This window comes from Callorhinchus milii, unplaced genomic scaffold, assembly GCF_018977255.1.
Source record: "Callorhinchus milii isolate IMCB2004 unplaced genomic scaffold, IMCB_Cmil_1.0 Scaffold3, whole genome shotgun sequence".
NCBI lineage: Eukaryota > Metazoa > Chordata > Chondrichthyes > Chimaeriformes > Callorhinchidae > Callorhinchus > Callorhinchus milii.
Window position 1 is genome coordinate 32358631 of NW_024704744.1, and position 20756 is coordinate 32379386.

Consider the following 20756-nt stretch of genomic DNA (forward strand, 5'->3'; position numbering starts at 1 on the left):
CTGAGCTAAAATAAGATATTGCAGGAGTTAGGAATGCTTTAAATGGAAAAAAAGATGTTTGAGGGATGATCTTGTTGAAGTTTTCTGAATCCTAAAGTATATACACAAGACTCCCATATGTTATTCAACATCCAATGTTTATGAAAAGTCAGGGTAAATAGACTAATCTGGAATGGTTTGCACAGTGATTGGATAAAATGGGCAACTTCAGGAGTAAGTTGGATATATTTTGTGATGGTAAAGGAATGGTAAAGGAATATGTTTTGTGATGGAGTCCTAAGCTGTCTGACAAGAAATGAGCAAATCTGTTTAGGTTCAGTAATGTATAAACTGTTTAGTAATGTATAAACTGTTTGGTAATGGATAAACCGTTTATTAATGGATAAACTGTTTAGTAATGTATCAATTGTTTAGTAATATATAAACTGTTTAGTAATGGATAAACTGTTCAGTAATGGATAAACTGTTCAGTGATGGATAAACTGTTTAGTAATGGGTAAACGGTTTAGTAATGGGTAAACTGCTTAGTAATGCATAAACTGTTCAGTAATGCATAAACTGTTCAGTAATGCATAAATTGTTTAGTAATGCATAAACTGTTCAGTAATGCATACATTGTTTAGTAATGCATAAACTGTTTAGCAATGCATAAACTGTTCAGTAATGCATAAGCTGTTCAGTAACGCGTAAACTGTTCAGTAACGCGTAAACTATTTAGTAACTCATTTGAAGTGACATAAATATATGCAAGATTGGCTAACAAATACATGAAATGATATGATAAATGAAACAATTGACTTCAGCATGCAGTGGAGTCCTGTAGCTCAGTGGTTAGAGCACTCGCCTTGCAAGCGAGACACCTGGGTTCAATTCCAGGCAGGGCGAAATCTTCGGCAAGTTTCCTTACTCCACACGCCTAATAATAACCCCTCTAAAAAAACAAAACAAAAATAAATTGGTCATTTTCAATCCACAACTGTTTGTGGGACACTGCTGTGCGCAATTGGCTGCCGCGTTTCGCCCACAAATATACAGTCAAGTCATTTTACAGCATATCCTGTGAAGCACTTTGAGACATATAGAAGATGTTAAAAGCGCTACATCAAATACAATGATTATATTATTAGTATTACTATGGCCCTTGCCACCAATTCCCAGTTAAGCAAATGACTTGTTCCTTAGTTAGATTATTATACTCCTCCAGAATCTTAAACACCGCTATTGTATCTACTCTCAATCTCCTATTTTCCAGTTAAACTAGCCTCTCATGATTTCTAACTTGTCTCACACCCAGCAACATCTTAATGAAGATGATTATATTTTTGATAGTGAAATATCAGTTTTCAAAAGATAATCCAGAGTAATGCATCTTATGTTTTGGGGTGTCAGGTCCAAAAAATGAAGACAATATGGCTGCCAGACTCAAATCTGATGTCATTACCAACTGCCAGAGCAGCCTAGCCGGCTTCTTGTGTATGCGCACAACCATTCTCACATGTGTTTTTAGGTGGAGCCGGGAAAAGGTGACCAAAAACATGGTTGCAATAAGGTGGGCTTTAAAAGTGGGGAGAGAGGAGACAAGGTGTAGGGAATCCTCAATTCTCTCATCTTTAGTCTTTGCTAACAACAACAACCACATAACAACAATCACATAAAAACAAATTGCATTCAAATAGCACCTTTCATATGAGGAGGACATCCCAAAGTGCTGGACAGTCAGAGTTTTCACCTGAACTGGGGATTGGATTTGGAAGGGGTGGGGGCCAAGGGGGATAGGGTGACAAACAGAACTGAAGGCGCGGTCAAAGAGGACCTTCTTGAAGGAAGTGAGGGAAGGGGCAAGATGAAGGGACACTGGGATGGAGTTCCAGAGAGTTGGGGCACAAAGGCTGAAAACCTGACTACTGATGGCGAGATGGGGCACATATTGTTGATGGACAAAGAGAGGTTGCTAATGCCTGTTTTCTAAGTTCTAGCAATGCTCACATCTATAGAATTTCCCAGTCATTCCTCTCACTGATTATCAGCTGTAGGAACTAGCAAACAGAGAACTAAGAAAAGGAAGGCTAGTATTCTTGCATAGAGCTTTGCAGTACAGAAACAGGCTGTTCAACCAACCAGTCTACGCCAGAGTTTATACTCCGCATGAGCTTTCAGCCCTCCTAATTCCCTCCCCTATACCCCTCTATCCCTTTCTCTCTCATTTATTGCATTACATTTCTTCCTAAATATATTGATGCTTTCTACTTCAACCACAATTTCCAGCAGTGAGTTCTACAATCTCAGCACTCTCTCCAACAAGGGAAAACAGCCTAATAATATTCACCTTATCAAATCCCTTTGCCTCTATCAGGTCCCCTTTCAGTCGTCTCATCTCTAGAGAGATGTGCCTTGACACCCCCAGGGCATTGATTGCCCTAGTGATGGTTTTCAAGTAGTGATAAAGGCAGATAGAAACTAGATTGATTTACAAGATCACCAAAAGGAAAGCAATCTCCTAATCCAGAAAGGCACAATAACAACTAAAGTTTAGTCCTTAGTGGCACCAGTTATGCATGGGTGAAATTTGTTTTTAAAAAAATGCACTTTTAAAATACCATTATAAATTGAAACAATACCTACTTGCAGGCAGATTGCTGCCCCCTACTCCCTAGCAGCTGGAGAAAAATATTACGTCAATACTTAAAGATCTCCTGGTGTATATTTAAGTTGTTTGCTTACCACCACCAAAGAGAAAATCAATTTATGAGTGATGGTGGGATTTCACTCAAATAAGCTACAGTAGTGCTAAATCTGCTGTCGCTACCCAGGGGAAAATTGTGCTCTTTGTTGCACTTGAAGAATCTCAGAACCATATAGATGTTAGTTATTTCTTGACTACACAAGAAATGGCTTAAATTTAAGGGTTGATGAACTGTAATGCCACTCTAACCATAATAAGTATAACAATTCAATGAATAGTAATGCAATATATGTCTTCAATGCTTGAGTTAATAGGCAACTTCTTGTACAGTTTAAAAATCTGTGGGAATTATAATTGTGGATAAAATCAGTTTTGCTGATGATTTTTTTAAATGATTAGCGCGTCTGCATAAACACATTATTCTGCTCAATGATCTCCAAATTCACTAGACTTAATGACAGAATATTAGCCAAAGAAGAGGCACCCTCAAGGAGGAAGATTTCATTTTGGTAAACTATCTTATCAATCCTCTCCAGGCTTTTAGAGGTGAATAGGATAATCTGTCAATCTATCTATGATGTGGATGGATGTTTCTTTGAAAATAGCGCAACAATGTGCTAGGCAAGTAATTTTACTAATGAGCCCTGAATTTTATGGTGGATGCAGTCATGAAACATTGGGACAGTTTTTTGGTACTGGATGCAGCATCATGGTGCCAAGTGTAAGGTGGGGTCAAGGCCAACATTAATGTTTTCGCGACAACGCAGACTTGGTAAGAAGTAAATTTAACTATTTCAGGAACCAACACATTTCTTTAAATTTCTGGCCCTCATAAGAACCAAAGCTGGTAAGCGTATACACAGCTCAGTCACTAGGTTGCATCTATACTTGGAATAAATATGTGCAATAATGATACGATTCATTTGAAATAAAGCTCCATTAGCTACCTTTGCCCTTTTTCATCCAAAAAGGAACTCTCCTTATTGCATAAGCCCTTCAAATTTTCTCTCACCCTCATCAAGAGGTGTACCCCTATCCAAAGCTACATTGTGAAACAAATGACTATTATTTTGTCTGTCTATTCTTATGCATATTACCTCCTGACCTATCTAAACATTGGAATAATTGGTTGAAAATGCCAAAGGTCTCAAAGAAGAATTGCATGCTACAGTGTGTCTAATGATACTGTAGCTTATGCTGGAATTATGCACGGTTGTTATTAACCATCAAGTGACTACAGTGCTATGTCTCCAAGCAGCCAGAATTCCATCTGTCCTTTATTTCCAAATAGATACGGGATGTTGATGCATTCAAAACAAATTAATCCTGAAATCCTCCTCTGTTTTTTTTTCATGCGATTTTCACACTGCTTGCTCTTGATGGCACCACAACGTGTGTCATGTATAACATCTTGCACTTTAGGGAACTCAGTGATACTGCTTCAATTTTGATTTGTCTGTCCTTGCAGGTCATAACCTCTCCGTGCAAACACCCATTGCCCACCCCATCTTTGCTAGGCTCCATTGGCTCCCAGTACGCCAGGAGATTGACTTTAAGACCCTGCCCTGACCTTCAAATCCCTTCACAATATAGCTCCTCCTTATGTATATCATTTCCTAAATCCCTATTTTCCTGCACTTGGACTTTGGTCTAGTGCTTTTTTTTCATTTCCTCCATCTACTGTCATTGGCTGAATCTTTAGGCCATTATGCCCCCAATGTTTAAAAACCTCCCCAAACCCCTTCATCTTGCTCTTTCTGCCTCACTTCCAAAAACAGTCTCTTTCCTTGTTCAATATCCTTAAATTATTCACCCTCTTTTCCCTACTAGGTGCTCCTGATTGTCTCTGTGAAGTTCTTTCAGACGCTCATCCAAACTGAAATGCCCTATATAAATGCAAGTTGCTGTTGAACAATGTGTTAAGGAGCTCAATTAATGTTTCAGTGATCAGGCTAACCAATTTATTGCTGTTAAACAATTCTCCACCCCTGTTTACTTAATTCAAAATATTCATTCACAAGAATAAAGAGAGTCAAATAACCCTTTAGATTAGCTACTGGTGGGTAATTATAAGAAAAGTTCCTCTTAAGTTTTGTTATATACAATGTTATATCCTCCTTGGGGGAGGTAAGCAGGGTCTGCTTGGAGCTGAACTGCCTCCTTGGTGACATGTTTGACAACAGAATGTCAGAATTGATCCAGCCCTCCCTGGCAGGCTCAGTTCCTGAGCCAAGTATGTCTGCAGTATTCCAGGATGACAGTAGTCACTGCTGATGACAGTACAGGCAGCCTGGCTCATCAACAGGATTTGGAAGGGAAGACCAGCCATTGGAAGGGGGCAGGGACTCTTCCCACTCAGCTCCCATTTCTCATTGGCAAGCTATGCGGTTTTAAGTGATGAGGTTGCAACAGTACCCCAACACACACTACAGGGTCCTCAATGTGCATTTAATACTCTCCAGAATTAGATAAGTAGCATACTTCCCTCCTGGGAGAGAGTGCGCATTCTGTTCAAATAAATATCTCTGGAATTTCCATGCATAGTTTGGTTTTGAAACTCTTAAGCATGGTGATGGGTTTCTGCATGTAACAGACACCTGCTGACCAGAAAACTGTAGTGTCTATGTAACTTGTTTTGAACATGGTAGCCAAATTGCACAGAGCAATGTCCCACAAACAGCCAGAGAATGAATGACCAATTTTATTTGGGGGATTGTTGGGCATGACAACGGAAAAACTTCCTTCTCTTTTCAAATACTGCAATGTGATCTTTGATGTCCACCTGAACAAGCAAGTGGCACCTTCAGCAATGCAGCATTGCATTGGAGTGTCAGCCTAGACTATGTGAGTTCAATGTCCCTACATGGAGCTTGAACACACAACTCTCTGGCTCAGAGGTATAAGTGCTACCACCTGAGCCAGGCTGACAGTAAACAAATGAGTGTAGTGAAATTAATGACTGAATAATAATGGGGGCCATTACTAGTTCTTCAATAATTCCTCATCTGCATTAGGGCAGAAAATAAATTTAAAACAAACATTTTATTTAGAAAAATCACCCAAATGATTGATAGCAAATTTGAATGCTGGTCTAAGAGGTTTATCCTGTAACCTTGTTACAGGATTTTAAACCAAATGATTACATCTTTATGCTGGAGGGATATGGTGGCAGGAGATAGCCAGGGTTCAGAATATTAGTGAGACTCTTGGGTCTTGGAGGAGTCACTCACATTAAGGATCAGAGAGAAAATGGAGTAAAGGCTAGTAAAATATTTGTAACATCGCAAGACCGAATATCCCTCTTAAACAAATTACACTTAGAACCATTGATATCCCAACATTTTTCAAGAAAAATATGCCATAAGCTTAAATCTGCAGGAATAAAAAAATAAACCAACAAATCCAAACAAGGAAAAAAGTTCCTGTAAATTTGCATAGCTTATGCATTACCTCTTATAATGTATTTATTCACAAATAAGATGTTGGTGCTTGAAACAAATAATTTGTCGGCAACCAAACCCAACAAGATATGTGATGTGCTAATCCTTCATATAAAAAGAGACCTATGGGAAAAGAAAATATCCTGGTGAAAAAATACAGTAGTTCCAGCTATCAACAGCTCCACACAGCAGCCACATCTGAGTATAAACTAATTAAAATATTCTGGCATGCACTGAATATTTTGTCTTGCTGAAGTAAGTCGTATTTGACTCCTCTTGTTGCTATGAGCCCCGAATTTGCTACCTGTGATATTGATCCTAAAAGGCAAAGATTTTAATGGGGAAATCAAAATTGACTTGTGCACTTGCAATTCTTTTAAACTTGCTACTTAAACAAATTTCTCGTGTCACTTTTTCTAATAATCAGGCTTCAAACATGTGCAGATTGAAATTACTGTTCACAACATTGGAAATGCATTTCAACAAGTATGGTTTTAAATTCAAATTCATGTCCCCTAAACTTGCATTGTGGAATATTCTTAATAAAGCAATTCTAGGAAAGCAATTGAGTTTAATAGATACTAAAGGAGATGTAAGTGGCTCACTGTGTCTTCAATATATTATTCATAGCCTCAGAGAATTTAGGGTATTTTAAATGTATGAAATGTATGAAATCAGAAGCATCCAGTTTCAATGGGATGAGTGCATTAGAGATGCTAGTATCCTCCCTGAAAGGATGAAATTATCATCTAAATCCAAAAATCTGTAATTTTTCACAAATGCACCCTTTTCAAAATTAGGTTTACTTTGTGGTAGATGCATCTGATTCTGCAAACCAACATAATATATTGTTTGACTTAATCTGAAAACAAAAAAAAACACCAAGTTAGATCAAAATGATCTGAAGTAAGTATAAAATAGAGGCAAGTTATTGTTACAAGCTCACACCTTGGAGGAAAGCATTTTCCTGGTGTTCATCTAATAAAGTATGAGCTTTTCTAATGGATATAATGGAGTTTCTGCTGGAACTAAGAGATTTGTAATGAAGCAATGGTGTGATTATTCCATTAATGTTTAATTCAGGCTATAGACAGACAACTAAAATGAAGAAGCATCCTCCATTCATCATCAAAAGAAGCTATACTTTGGTCCAGCTAGAGTACACTACCATTTGCTAGATAATAATAGACATTATGCTCACTTGAGACAAAAATAAGAAAACAATTTTTTATACTTTTGCCCTGCTTCTCCATCTGAGTTTGCTCACTGCTGAGCATGGTAGAGTAAGACTCAAATAATTAGATTTCAATCCAGAGTTGTGGATGTATGACAGCATATTAACAAATTATATGGTTATAATATGATAATGCTTGCATTTGATTTATTGCCTTTTCGTCCAAAAGTGCTTCACAAGATTTGCTGTAAGATGTGTTAACTATGTATTTTGTAGGCAAACGTAACAGTCAATTTACCCACAGTAATGTCCCACAAACAGCCATGATCAATTTTATCTGGAAGATGTTGGCCAGGACTCTGGGAGAAACTCACTTCTTTTTTCAAGTTGTGTCTTGGGATCTTTAATGTCCGCTGGAACAGGCATGCAGATCTTGCTTTAATATCTTATCCAAACAACAACACCTCCAACAAAGGAGCGTTCTCCCAGCATTACAATGGAATGTTTGCAGAGACGAGTAGTGGCCAACCATGGACAGCGGATCGGAAATGGTCCGTGGAGCCATCAAAAGTGGCCTGTCGAACATTCGCACTAGTCTAGTTGAATCTGTTTCGTATCAATGTTTTGTTTCCAGTTTTATCTTGATTTAATATTTCTTGATTTATGGTACACTCTAAACTTCACACCAGTCCTCGCCAAGCTCCACTAGTTCACTTTCACAGAATGGATTGACTTCAAGATATTCACACTCGTCTATAAATCCATTCATGCCGTGGCACCTCCCTACCTCTCCGACGTGCTTATTCTCCACTCCGCTCGGCTTGCTCCAGCTTCCTGCATGTCCCTTGTCCCCTCCATTCCACGATTGATGGCCATGCTTTCAGCCTACGCCCTGAAACTCTGGAACTCTCTCCCTCAAGCCCTCCTTGTCCCCTCCTTCCCAATTTTAGACCTTCCTGTTTGATTGGATACGGTCCCCTCTCCCTCCCCCCAGCTCAGCATCAGGCACCACCACTGTTAAGAGCTATGAAGTGCTACCCTGTATGAAGGGTACTATATAAATGCAAGTAATTATTGTTTGCTAAACTTTGTGAATGGCTGGTACCATGAAGTCTCTGAGATGAAAAGTCAGCATTTTCATATTTAAATACATTCTTTGTGTTGTAGAACAAATTGCTCTATTTGATCCTTTAACCTGGAAAGTTCCCTACGGATGATTAGAATTGTTCAGCAGTTTTTTTTATTTGCTGAATACTGTTGAAAGTTGGAGAAAAAATCCTGGGATTTTGCAGGCTGGTGAGTTAAGCTCCTGTGCACATGTATTAAGCAAAACAATAGAGAGAATACTGAAGAAGGGAATAATGAAGTACCTAGAGAAATATAGACTAATAAGAGGAAGTCAGCAAGGCTTTAGTGGAAGAATGTCATCTGTAGCAAATCTATTGGACTACTTCAAAGAAATAAGGGAATTCAGTAACAAAGCTTCAGACAGTGCCACACAGTAGATTAATTCACAAGGCATGGAATGGGTAAGGGTAGTTTGGAAAGTGGATCAGAAATTGGCTGAAATAGAGGAAGCAAAGGGTAGTTGCACAGAGAACTGCACTAGTATGCAAGGACATTAATAGCTCAGTGCCTCAGGCCTCAGTGCTCAGGTTATTATTGTTTACACTATACTAAAATGGTTTGCAAGTGGGGACAGAAATAAAGCTGTGTAAGTTTGAGAATGGTAATAAACTGGGAAAAGGGTGTTATAAACAATATGGATCAAACAAACCAATACCAAGGGATCGAGATACATTGGGAAGCAGATGTTTTTTAATGTGGATAAATGCAAAGTGATGAGACTGGGGAAGGAGAATAAGCAATGGGAGTAAAATTAAACAGTAATAGCCAACAGGATACAATGTAGGAGAGGGATGTAGAGATACTAGTGGTTGGCTCGCGCCAGCAATAAAAAAAGTAACTAAAATCTAATAAAGTTGCATAGCCAGAGGAATGGAGCAGAAATCCCAGAAAACTGTATCAATTGGACTCTCATTGGGTTTAGCTCCACCTGAGACCCTGAATCTCCATGGTTTTAATCTTAAGAGTATTGTTTTAAATGTTAGATCATGCAGAATTTTGGAAAACAATTAAATTAAGTCTTAATTTGGAGGCTTGTTTCCTGTTGTGCTTTATAATCCTTTTTCGCCCATAAAAAAGCACACTTTACAATATATTCTGCGTAGCAGCTGGAAGCCAGCCACCAATGGTGGAACGGAAGGCACGAGGGACATGCAGAAGCCGGGAGCCAGTTGAGCGGAGACAGCGGATTGTCCATTGTGGGGTAAGCAGGTCAGAGAGGTAGGGAGGTGCTAGGACATGAAGGGATAACAAATTTGAGGATCTTGAAATCAATCCGTTTGGCGATAGGGAGCCAGTGGAGCCTGGCTAGTACTGGTGTGATGGGGATATAGAGTTTAGTACAGCTGAGTATGAGGGCGGTGGAATTTTGGATCAGCTGGATCCTGTGCATGGGAGGACGTTGGGGAGACCGGTAAAGAGGGCATTTGGGAAATCGAGTCAGAAAGTAACGAATGCATGAATGAGTGTTTTGACTGGGTCTGGGGTACGGTGCGGTCAGAAGTGGACAATGTGATGGAGGTGGCGGAAGGTAGTCCTGGTCAGGGACCGGATGTGGGGAAGAAAGGACAATTGTGGGTTGAACCTGATGCCTAGGATCACTGGTTTGGTGAGTCTGAAGGATAGGCCGGGGAGGTTGAGGAGGTCAAAGCCACAGCATAGAAGACATTGACAGAAGCCAATGAGAATGCCAACTTTGCCAACCTGTTTCTGACATTATAAGTAGCTGTCAAAATGTGGTTATCTTTTGTCACGAGCAATCCAATATGTCGGTGCCATTTCTGGCCACTATATCTTGGACCAGATGTTCTGATAACTATGCTAGTCAGCATGGCAAGACCTACAGGAGTTTACCATTCTCAATACTGTTCCTGATTGAGACATCAAATTATGTTGGTGCTGAGATTGATTTGTTAAGTACTTACTAATGGTTCTATGTAATTATCTTTGCATGAAGACACAATTATAATACATTTTCTTGTAAAGGTGCAAACTATACTGCTAATTTCATATATGATTTCATATGTGCGATCCAAAAAAGTGTTAGCGGTGCTTCAGACAGAATAATCTTTGTAGATAAAAACACAAGAGCAGGAGACCATGGTTTGATGTATAAAGATATGACATTCCAATAGTTAGTAAATTTACAGACCTTGGCAGTGTGACCTTATAATGAGGATACTAATGGAGAGTACAATTTTTCATTCTCTTTAGAGAGCTTTGAAGAAAAAAAGGCTTTGAACTATAGGTGAAGTGGGTAGATTCTAATTGAAGATAAAAGGCTCCAGAAAACAGAGTTTTAAAGGAACAAATGGAATAGACTGATACATGCTAGCTACATAAAATAACAAAATCTACCATAGGCATGCTTCGCAAGATCTACAACTTCTTCCCTATATTTAAATTTGCTCAATTCTGATTAATGAAGTTAATCCTAGGGAAACAATAACATAATACAGTACAGCAATAGGCTCTAAAACACAATATCAAAGGGATTTCTTAATAAGAACCTTGAGTTTCAAATTGCAATTCATTTTAAACAGAGGGCACCAGCCTGCTTCATGTCCCCCGTCTTGCCCACCCCACCATTGGTGGGCGGGCCTTTAGCCTCTCTGCCCTCACCCCTGAATCTCCATTGCACAGTCCCTCTGCCATGACCCCTCCCTTGCCTCCTTCAAGACCCATCGCAAGACCCTTCTCTTCAACCGTGCCTTCGGTCACCCTCCTAGTCCTACTCTCCCCGCCCTCCACCCCTCCTGATCACAACCACCAGCTCGGGTGCAGATCCTTGACTGTCCAGTGTCTTGGTCCTCCTGATGTGAAAGGCGCTATAAAACTTGAGAAAAGTTGCAACACGATTCATATCACTACCAGCATGGTTGCCAAACAACTTAAGGTAAATAAATCTCAGGGGCTGGGTAAATTACATCTGAGGATCCTTAAGGAAGTCGCAGAAACTCTGGCACAAATCTTTCAAAAATCACTGAATACCTGAGAGGTGCTTGGGGACTGGTCAAGGCAGATGTTACTCCTATTTTGAAGAAAGATAACAAAAGTGACCCAGGAAACTGCAGACCAGTAAGTCTGACATCCATTGTGGATAAAATTATGGAGACTGTTGTTCAGGACAAAATCATGGAGCATCTGGATAGAAATAAAATCATAAATGATAGCCAATAAGGGTTCATGAAGGGGAGATCTTGCCAATTTAATTTACTGGTTTTCTTTGATGGTGTGACAAGGAAGCTTGATAAGGGTAAGGCTGTGGATGTTGTAATCTGGATTTCATTAAGGCCTTTCATAGAGTTTCACTTGAGAGGTTGGTACTGAAAGTAAAGAAAGCATGAATCAGTGGAGTTATATTGCAATGGATATGCAACTGATTGACCAGAAGAACCCAAAGGGTGGTGGTACAGGGAATGTCATCAGACTGGGAAAATGTTACCAGTGGAGGTCCACAAGGGTTTGTTTTGGGACCTCTTTTTTTAGTATTTTTATAAATAATCTGGAACTAGGAGTCGCAAAAGCACAGTGGCTAAGTTTGCAGATGACACCAAGCTATTGAAGGTGTTAGATTGCGCAGCTGAACTAGATAGGTTGCAGAAGAATTTGAGCAAACTTGGGAATTGGGCAGTTCGGTGCCAGACGAAATTCAATGTGGAGAAATGTAAAGGGGACAAAATATCCTATATTATTTGAACAGAAGGAAAATAATATGTATGGAAAATGAAAAGGACCTGGGGGTCCTGATTGACAATAAATTGAAGCTTTCCCAACAATGCTCTGTCAGTAAGTAAAGCAAACCAGAATGTATCAAAAAATCAATAGCAAGCTGAAATAGTGGGATAATCCTGCCACTGTATAAATCATTGGTGAGACCATACTTAGTACAGTTCTGGTTGCTGCAGTACAAAAAGGGTATTGTAGAAATTAAGAAGATACAGAGGAGGGCAACCAAAATGATTGAGGGAATGGAAGGACTGGACTATGAGGAGTGAATAAGTAAATTGGGCATGTTCACACTGGAAAAGAAAAGATTAGAGGTAACATGATTGCTGTCTTTAAGATTCTAAAGGGGCAAGATAATATACAACAACAACAACAAGATTACATATATATAGATCATGACAGGCTGTTTCAACTTGTCCAGAATAGTAAAACAAGAGGACATGGCCTGCGATTGAAGGGGGGCTAAATTCAGAACTAATCTGTGCAAACACCATTTCCGTGAGCGAACAGTGAACCTGTGGAACAGGCTCCCTAGGGAGACGGTTGAAGCAGGAAGTGTTGATTCTAGTTTTCTTTTAGGAAATAACATTATGGGACATAGTACATAGGTAGTTTGGGGAATATGTGCATGCGACCGTCAGGAAGATGGAAGGTGAACTAGATGGACATTGGTCTTTTTTGTCTAGCATTTCTTATGTTCTTATGTTATACAAATGCAATTTGTTGTTCGTGAGTGAGCACTGTTCTGACGCAATTTACCGGCAGTTTGTGTGATGAGGTACCTACAAAACAGTTACTATAGTACTTACTTGTTAAGTGTTTTGAGATAATTCAATGTGATAAGATTCTATAAAATCCAAGTTCTTACTTTCTCTCTAGAAAATGCATATTCCAGTGAGTATCTGCTCCATAGTAATGCTAATAACTAAAATGTGAAGTACACTATCCTGGTTTGGTGCTTAAGTGGGCTTAGTCAGATTGATTTTGCGTGCAATAAACTTCAATTTTACCATGTGATTTTCAGCATGGGTATCCCTTCCCTCCTTGTGTCAGTACTGTAAGAACCATAAAGTAATTTAATCGTGTCTTGAGGCAAAATGGTAAATGAAACAGCTGACTTCAGCATGCAGTGGAGTCCTGTAGCTCAGTGGTTAGAGCACTCGCCTTGTAAGCGAGACACCTGGGTTCAATTCCAAGCAGGGCGAAACCTTGGGCAAGTTTCCTTACTGCACACACCTAATAATAACTCCTCTAAAAAAACAAAACAAATGGTCATTTTCAATCCACGACTGTTTGTGGGACACTGCTGTGCGCAATTGGCTGCCGCGTTTTGCCCACAAATATACAGTCAATTCACTTTGCAGCATATTCTGTGAAGCGCTTTGAGACGTCTAGAAGATGTGAAAAGCGCTATATCAAATGCAAGGATTATTATTATTAAATTATAGCTGTGTAAATATGTGGGAAAGTGTATTACAAGTGTGTTATTATTAGCATCAGCAAGAAAATGGATCATTTCAGACAGCTTGATGTCCATTTCCCTCATCGGGAACGGCTGATCCATAGTCAACTGAAAACAATGGCCTCACCATAATCCAGAATGTTGTGTCTCTACATCCCCAAGAATCTGATTCTATGCAATCACACTGGTGCCATTTTTCATTAAAAGAGCTAACACAGCAGTAAAATATCAGCTGAATCATTACAAACTTAATGAGCAATGATAAGACAAGTTAGAGCTCTTAAATATTAATAACATAATCCTTGCATTTGATATAACACCTTTCACGTCGGGAGGACGTTTCCAAATGCTTCACAGGATTTACTGTAAAGTATAGTCGTGGCTATGTAGTTTGTAGACTGTTCAGCCTTGAAAAGAAATGTCTCAAAGAGAATCTTACAGAAGTATATAAGAATTTAAATGGGCTTGAGGAAGTAACCCCAAACAATACTTTCAGATATGCCAGGGCAGAAGAACAAGAACTACACATTGTTAGGGTAGCAAAGGGCAGTTTCAGAACAGACACCAATTAATGACTGGAATAGGTTCCTATGAGGGTTGGGGAGACCAGGATAAGGAAACACTTGATGCTGCTGTAATGTGTAGGAATTCTGGAAGATGTGTTCAAATGGGTCAATCTTGTGTCCTAATCTTCAGGGAGAACACTGTATTAACATTGCACGTGAAAATCATTTTAGATTCATTCTCCACAGTGAGTTGTTTTTGAATCAAAATAGCTGCAAGAGCTGCAAGGCATGAAGCAACTACTATTAATCCCATTAAATACATTCATAAACTCTTGAATAATTTACTGCCCTTATTTCATTCTGTAAAATAATTACCTCTCCCCCTTTTAATCCGAAAAAATATTTCTGTGACATACTTACAACTATAATGAAGAGAAAAAACAGTGGATCAACAACAACAACAAAATTACATTTGTAAAGTGTCTTTCACATCGGGAGGACGTCCCAAGGCGCTGGACAGACAGGACTCGAGTTGGGGGTCGAGGTCAGGTTGAGTGGAGGGCAGTGGGGGAAGCAGGGAGATCGAAAACACAGTCGAAGAGGAGGGCCCTGAGATGGGTCTTGAAGGAGGCAAGAGAGGGGGTGAAGCAGACGGACTCTGGGATGAAGTTCCAGAGGGTGGGGGCAGAGTGGCAGAAGGTCCGTCCGCCAATAGAGGGGCAAACGAAGTGGGGGCCGTGAAGCAGACCGGAACCCGCTGAGTGGAGGGAACAAGCAGGATGGTAGGGGATTATGAAGTCGCAGAGGTAAGGGGAAGTGAGACCATGGAGGGCTTTGAAGGTGAGGAACAGGATCTTGAACTGTATCCTCTGTGTGATGGGAAGCCAGTGGAGTTGGGCAAGGATGGGGGTGACAGGGTCGCGGAGCCTAGTACAGGAGAGGACATGGGCTGCAGAGTTCTGGATGATCTGAAGCCTGTGGAGGGAGGAGTTGGGGATCAATCATGTCATTGCTTATATGTGTGTCAGTGTTTTTTTAATATGCATATGAGAATACTAGAAAGACAAATTTGTTGGAAGTATTTCCAAATATCTGAAAATCTCAGTTTGTGCTTATTGTTTGTGATCAGTGTGGAATGTCCTGTCAAATAAAGTGGTAGCGGCATGGTCCATTGTGGGTTTCAAGAGGGAATTAGACACACATATGAAGGATAAAGGTGTGAAGGGATATGGAGAGCCAGTGCAAACTCGATGGGCCAAATGGCCTCGTTCTGTGTAAATTTCCCTGTTTTCCATGATAATATGGAATCCATTTTTCCAGAGTTCTTTTTTGGTTTTGAAAAGCAGCTTCTAAATTAGGACTGAGTTAAAAGACTATTTTCTATTTTCACACAATATTAAACTTGGGGATAAAGGTCTCCTAATAGAACTCAACTCCAACAATGTTGACTCGGTATCCAGTTACATCTCTGCAAAGCACTTGGAAACTTACTCTATGTGAATATGTGAAGGGCATTATATAAAGGCAAGTTGTCTATTGGCCTAATCATGAAGTACCACTAATGATTGAGCCATACCACACTGTCTTGCTCTCCTTTAGGAAGTCAGAAGGGTGAATGAGATACAGAAGTTAGATCAATAAAAGCTAGGTTCTCCTTTTGTAAGAAAATAAAAAATGAGGGAATATAACAATCATCTTTCTCTAAATGAAAGGAAATCCAAGTGATCTGGTTGAATATTCAGAAGGCTTTTGATGAAGTTCCACATGAAAGATTCCTAAAGAACGTTAATGCCACATGTATCCAGGCTAACGTGTGGAACTGGATAGTACGTTGATGCAAATACTGGAAGCTGAGAACACTTGTTAGAGAAGGAATATCAGAAGGGGGGAATGTTAAATGGAGTTACAGAGGGGTCCGTGCTTGCGTATATTTTGAAAAACAAAATTGTATTTCACTTGCTTATACCATACAAACTGGTACTCAACAGTTCCATTCTGTGGCCAGGGGCAGGGGTGGATGGCTTTGAAGGCAATTATTGTGACAAAGTTGAGGATGAGGCCAGACATATTCTGTGACGTGATAATTATCACCAGTCATATGTTGCAAGTTTCACCTCCTTTGATTGTAATTTATGTCAGCAAAGAATCAACCTGCTTTGGTGATCTCTATTCATGTTCCTGAGCCAGGTGGGTCTGCAATATCCAATACATGGGAACTTGCAATACAGGTGGAATGCATGGAACTCTGTTTGGTTCGGACATTATTAAGCATGGCAATGGGTTTCCGCAGACACCCAGCAGACCAAAAAATAAATTGATGATGCTAAAATAGAAGGAAAATTAAAAGGTGGCTTTTTTTTCAGAAAGATTTGGCCCTACTGACCTACTTACTGAATGGACAAATAAAATGCAATTTACATTCATATTGTCAGGAGGATATCTCAAAGGTTTTACACATCTAATTGGGAGCCTAAGCTTGGGGAAGGTGGGAAGGCTGAGAAAGGGGAGGGGGTAGAAATTTGGCTGAAAAAAGCATGATTAAAGAGAAACATTTTGTGGTGAGTTACTTCTTCAGATTAAACAAGGAAAACAAATCAAGAACTATTTTATTAAAAGAACATGAAATATTTTCCAGAATTACGAACAAAAGTCTCTTATATTGGTAACATGAAACAAGTCTGCTTTGTGCAGAATTAGCATGGAGAGAAATTAAATATTTTGTACACCTCAGTGAGGATCTCTCCCAACTACCATTTTTCTATGGTTGTAGAGATTTATCTACAAAATACAGTCGCTAAACAGTGCATTAAATACAAAATATAGTCACTGCATGTTACAGTAAATCCTGTGAAGTGCTTTGAGATGTATCAGTGATGTGAAAGGCATTATATACTCCCTGTATGAGAGCTAGCTTTTTCCAGTTGAATGTCAACATAACAGAGGCTCTCCTGCATATATCTACATGGATGTACACTCCACCTCATGGAGTCAGTGCAGTACCTCAGCATCTTGTTTAACTTTCAACTTTAAACCCAACTTTCAACTTTTTGGGGCCTTTAAACCCAACATCCATGTTCTGACCCATTCATGATCCAGTGCCTTGGGATGTCCTCCCAATGTGAAAGGTGCTATAAAAATGCAATTTGTTGTTGATGTACATTAAATGCAAGGATTATTATTATTAGAGTGGGAGGCAGTTTTGTCACACTTCTCTCCATCTTTTCCAAAGCTGGTTGATGTTTCTAATGATGTGGCAGGGTAGCGTAAGGAAAATACATTAGGGACATTCAAAAGGGTTGCCATATTAGGTAATCTCTCTTAATAAAGAAAGGAGATTTGGTGGGCACAATTTTGTTATATTGAAATCATTTTTCAATAATTGAAATAATGTGGCAGTCTAATGTGAATTATTATTGTCATATTCTTCAAGAGCATTTTGGGTGAACAGGAAGTAACATTTATGGCCCTCTATTTTACACACTGTAGCTAACATTTAAGAAAGAACAAATGCATTTGCTATTTAAATATACAGGTCACCGAGTGAACAATGCAGATTTAATTTCTCTGCCAATAATCAAGCTAATTTTATCTATAGCAAGCTTATTTCATGGTACAAATGTAAGAGATGTACATTTGTAAATCACTTTTGCTCCTTTAACTAAAAACCTGATGTAGTAGAATAACTGGCTACTCTGGAGACTTGCTGTAATTATATTATTATCTGCACATTGTCACAGCTTTTCACATATTCTTAATTCGCTTCAGAATAACCAGTGTCATCTAAAAACATTGCTAGTATGTTTGTAAATGGGCAGCACTCATGAAGCGGGACATTTTCAGAATAGACTGACTTTTAGAATTAAATTGTTTCCTGAGAAACATCAACATTTCATGAAATTAAAAGAGTTGAATAATTTTCCTGCAGTTTTTTTTAATCAGGGAAATGGACAATCAATCACCAAGCTCATATTTTACTTACATGACTGCTTTTACTCTGCACTTATGTCGGAAACCCAGCATGTAAAATGCCAATTCTCATGTAGCTATTGCTCCCATTGAGCTCAAGTTACATCCTTTCATTACCAAGAAACAACTCAAAATACATGCATTGCAGAAACACATAGATAGGAATAAAAACTACTCAATTTGAAAATTATTTAATCCAGTTTTCCAAAAAAAGTGTCTGTATGGATTTAGGTTTAAAGAACATTTTAGGTTGCAGTGCTTCAAGACACTATCCTGCGTGAAGGGTGCTACATAAATGCAAGCTGTTGTTGTAATTTAGTCACTATTTCTGTCTGTTATGTTGCCACTAGCATCAAAGAAACTGTTTACAGCAGTACTGTATTAGTCATTTCAAATTGAATGTTCAGTGCAAAAGAGAATAATGAAACCCAGAGTATCACTGCTTGCCAACTATATGGTTCTCTTCTACTACAGATAAGACAAGAGACTTTCTTGGAAATATTTTGGAGAATTGCATTTAGGGTGGAGGAGCGATGGGCTGAATGGCTACCATCTCCTAGACTGAAATTGCTATGATTCTATGAATGCAGATCTGTAAGGTTAATGGAATAACAATGTAAAGGATGTGTCCCACTGCCTCTGGTAGTGCCAGATGCTATTTTCAGTCTGACTGCAGTTCACATATCACTGGCCTGTGTACATCATCCCCAGAGACTAGGAATGGGCTATGCCTAGAAGATAAAATTCTTGAATGCAACTTTAAAATTGTGCATGTGTGAATTCACATATCCACATTTGTTTGAGTGTCGCCTTTGGACAAATGTGACAGAACTGGCAGCTCAGGGTGTTGTGGAGCTATATATTCTAATTAAACCAACTCTGCAATGCCCTTGTGATGTAATAGCACAACTTGATAAACCACAAGAGCAATGCTTGACTGGTTTATGTGCAACATCTGATCATCAAGATTTGATCAACTCGCAGTCACTCCCTTGTACAGTTCATTTAAGGACTACTTGGGAAATGTATGTCACTACATAACTTAGAATTCCATTAATTTTGGGTGGCACTCACTGTTTTCTTCAAGCTTCAGAGTTTAGTCATGTGGGAGAAAGCTTTCATGTACAAAACATTTTTTTTATGTTTGATTAAATTCTCTGAGGTGTGTGAAAATGGCAAAGTGAGGATTAATACAATAAAATTCACATTTATACAGTGCCTTTCACATCGAGAGCACACCTCACAGTGCCTGACACTGCTGCCTGTGCACTCAAGCTGAAAGTGTGAGCCAAAGAGTACCAGGAGGGGAAAGCGCAATCAAAGGGGTACGTCGTGAGACGGGTCTTGAGTGAGGGAGGGAGGCAGGGAGGAGGAAAGGAAGGGCGCGAGTCAGAGGGTCTCCGAGTAACATTAAAACAAGCAACAGGAGGGATTCTCTCCTCTTCGCACCTCACCAACCAAATCAAATTAATTTTAGACTTTTTTTGTTATGTAAACTGCATTAATTGTAATAAATAGAAGAACGGTCACTAAATTTGTAAAAGAGCTTGACAGGGAATACACCTGCGTTGATCACTGGGAAATGAATTTCAATGCAGAAAAATGCAACGTACTGCATTTAAAGAAGTACAAATGAAAAGTACATACACTCAATGGATAGGATAGAACTTGCCAAGAGAGAAACTGAACAATATCAAAGAGTCTTTGATCTCTTTGCTTATCAAGTTGAAACACTGTGTGGCAGCATTAATCAAGGCAAACATAATGCTCAAGGTGTACAATGCTGTAGTCCAGCTGGACTTGGAATACCATGTACACTTCTAGTTGATAGGGCAGCAACATAAGTACTTTTCAAGGCAGCAGGAAAAGCGGTTCAGTGTTGTGAAGGCCAATTGTAGGGCAAACACCAGGAAATACAGTTCAACCTGATCGTAATGAGTTTGATTAGAATACAGTTTATACCATGGTTGGGGTTTGGGCCCTAATATTTACTTTCCCCAAAATCCAAACTGTGCACAGTCAGCCTCATCAGCAATTCAGAACACTGGCTGGCACACAGGAAGCCCAAATGGGTAAATTCTGTGACATCAGGCTGATGCCGCAAGTTTCTAGTTAACCAGCGTGCCAAGATTATGAACTCCAATGTGTGAAACTGAGGGATTTAGGCTGAACCATTTGATAAGAGTGGAGGATGGCCAAAACCATAAACCTTTCAATGTCTACTTATGGCCTGATCTTGTTGGTTGCATTTTTTAAAATTATGTGCCAGTTAACACATCATAGATCACAATTTTTTCTCCCACACTGTAAGTTTAGAGTGAGTGTACAGTAACAGATGATAGAAATCCACGAGGCAAATTCTTAAGTGTGTGTGTACATATAATAAAAAAATCCACATTTAACTTTGATGCCAATGGTTCGAGTTATCATAAGGGTATTCATACCAAGAGAATATCAGTGAAGCGACTGGTAGGGCTCGAGATTACAATCCCTTTAGCCTGGATGGATCCTTATTTCCATAAAACCACTTTTTCCATAAAATCAAGCCCTCTCTGTAGTTTTCCATTGAGCAGCTCTTGAATCAAACTTACTAAATATTTAAAGCACGAGCAAAATGCAGCGTTGCAAAACTAAACAACATTAATGGGCTGGTATTGGAATTCTCGGAAAG

The 20756-nt window shown here is 39.3% G+C and overlaps 1 protein-coding gene and 1 non-coding gene across 2 annotated transcripts in view; one reads left to right on the forward strand and one right to left on the reverse strand.

Annotated features, from left to right (window-relative positions):
* nkain2 (sodium/potassium transporting ATPase interacting 2) overlaps positions 1-20756 on the reverse strand; it is a 389880-nt gene that overhangs the window by 38678 nt on the left and 330446 nt on the right. The window lies entirely within an intron of this gene.
* trnat-ugu lies at positions 13285-13356 on the forward strand. Its single transcript has one exon. It is a non-coding gene; the product is annotated as a tRNA-Thr (tRNA).